The sequence below is a fragment of the Pinus tabuliformis genome, chromosome 3_1 (assembly GCF_031772625.1).
Source record: "Pinus tabuliformis cultivar Carrire ecotype Pingquan chromosome 3_1, CPIR1, whole genome shotgun sequence".
NCBI classification, from domain to species: Eukaryota; Viridiplantae; Streptophyta; class Pinopsida; order Pinales; family Pinaceae; genus Pinus; species Pinus tabuliformis.
In genome coordinates this window covers 317,795,888-317,798,743 of record NC_142301.1, presented here as the reverse complement: position 1 = coordinate 317,798,743, position 2,856 = coordinate 317,795,888, and positions in this window count along the sequence as shown.

Here is a 2,856-nt window from a genome sequence, read left to right as displayed (position 1 = left end):
CATGATCTCCATCTATTTGTAATCTTATGAAATGGTTAAAACAATTAATTCCAATTCTATAGTGGAACTATGTTCATATGCTGGAAGTCATTCGGTTCATTGCTTCTTGACTCAATCAAGCCACTAACTTCATTTACTAATGAACATTCTCTTACAACCATAATTTAGAAGCACAATAACCTTTTGCCAACCTTTAGATAAAGAGTCCCAAACAAGACATGCTGAAAAAAAATAAAAAAAATAAAAAATAAAATAAAATATAATAATAATAATAATAAATAAAATAAATAAAAATTAAAAAATTAAAATTAAAATTAAAAAAATTATAATAATAATAATAATAATAATAAAATAAATAAATAAATAAATAATACACCTAATGAGCACAAGGAATGCAGATAAATTCTCATGAAAAACCTTGGTTTCTCCCGCAAAAATATCTCCATGCATCTAGAAGTCACAATCACTCTCATGAGCCTTCATGCTAGCGATTGGAGCTTTCAGTGGTTCCCATAACACTGACATGTATGTGACTTTGGTAGAGGATGGGATAAAACCACTCAAGTCAACTCAAAACTTGACCAAACTTCTTCCAGAGCTTGATCAACATTAGATAGACCTCAGGAAGCCACTGTAGCCTCCACAACACTCCAGAAATCTACTGCAACAAATCCATCATCATCATAAGTCAAACTAGGTTGACTTGAATGCCATCCATCAGTTGCTCCAATACTCAAGCCATAAAACTTCACCGTCAGTGATAGACCCTACAACTGATCATACAAGCTAAAAGCCATCCATACACACCTAGTACCATAAACATGACTTGACAATCTCCAATATTGTCAACTAGGTGTAGCAGCTCCACAACTTGCCAAGGCATCCACACATAAACGAACAACCTAAACTCACATCTGTAATCATCAAGATAAGGTCTTGTTGAAGCCCCGAAAATTGGGTCGACAACAAGGGGGATACCCATCCGGTCCAGATCTTGGTTGGCAGCTCCTTATCCATTTGGTATAGCGGGTCCGACTGGGGATAATGGGACCAGTTTCTCAATCTAAGGGTGTGTGTGTGCAGAGTTGGATTATGCTGATATAAGAGTTTTGATCTAAGCTATTTTAATCTAATTCTATGCTATTGTAATCTAATGAAAACAGCACATCTAATCTATGCTAACCCGGGGTGTATTTCTTCTATTATGCGATCTAAAGAGATTTCAAACAATAACTGGTAATAAAGATCATTCAGCTATCATAAGAATGGAAATCAATTAAGATGAACCACTTTGCATAAAAAGTTAGGCAAAACAGTTGTGAACAGCATATCGCATAATAAGTTATTCATATATCAAACATAAATAAATGACTCCACCGTACAAAAGTGCCAAATGGTAACTCACACATTCATGCAATAACATATAAACAACTAAAAACTGTATATCACTTCAAGAATATAAGCAAAAATGGCCAAGAGATAAAAGTACCATTTATGACTGGTCCTACTCATAAGCTTCAAGAAAAAATGATTTATCTCTACTTGTTCTAACATCTACTAAGAGTACAAAAGTGCAACATCAGTAGCAGACATCAAATGCAAACATTAATAAACCTCGATCCATCCATTCATCAAAACCTCCTCTGAGGGTGCAGAAGTGCATGTTCTGAGGACAAGTTTTTGACAAATTTCTGGACCCTTCTCCAAATGCATGAGAAGGGTTAAAATACTACTTCCTAATTCTAATAATAGTCAATTTACAAAATTTAGGATGCGGTTTTCAAACGACCGCCCTTTTTCTAATCTAATTTTAAAGAAAAAACAACATTCTAAACAAGGTTACTTCTGAATCTGATCCTTAAAACTGCATGCATTCATCATGGGCTTGAGGAGAGTCGGCTGGTTGACTTCTGCTTTGAGCTGGGCTGAGAAAACAGAATCTATGAGAGCTGGCACTACTTTCTCGGCCGCATTTATGATACATTTCACAGTCATCTGCTGACTATGCGGCTTCACTAAGTATGCCCAGTAACACTCCAAATTTAACCTGTCTAGTGCTTGGACCGCTTTTTCCTTTTCCTGTGCCTTCTGTTTCCATTCTGCTTCTAGTCGCAGTTTATTTGGCTTTTTGAGCGGTTCATCTTTTCTGGACCAATCTTTAGTGGTCTCTGATAGGTTCGGGTTCTCTGCCACAAATTTTTTAATGAATTGTGCATTGTAGGTCACCTGTGGTTCAGGAAGATGATACATGAGCTTTAAGTCTTGTGCAGCGAATGACCCGATGAGCCCATGTCCTTGAATTTTGAACTGTCTGTCGTTCATTTCTGCATTGTCAAGTATCCACTTGATCATATCCGTATATGGGATAATTTTAGGCCTTGCTGCTATCCGATGAAGGAATGAGCATGCCAGTTCTTCTAAGGATGCTTCGGAAGAGCCCTGTGAATCTGCGACAATAGTAACCTTCATTATTCTGGGGTTTTCTTCTTCAAGCAGTCTGTACATGCTTTCCCACGTTGATATCCCCGCGTCTCTGTTACAAGCTGTGTCTGTATATAAAGGTGCCATCTCCTTCACCTCAGAGCCCTGAGCCTTACTTTTCTTTCCCATTTCTTCCTGCGTATGGCTTTGTATCGCCTTTTGTTCTTCATTCCTGCAGCTCACAAATGGAAATGATTGATCAAGAAAGGTGATGGGAGAGTCTTAAATGCAGCAGATATATCAAATATGCCACCTTACGTGAAGTAATTCTTTGCAAAATCACGCGTCTACATTTAATAGATGACAACTAATTCCTTTATTATCATTAAAAGCGCATGATCTTAAGTCAGATTATGGTAAGTGGATTTTCTTGAA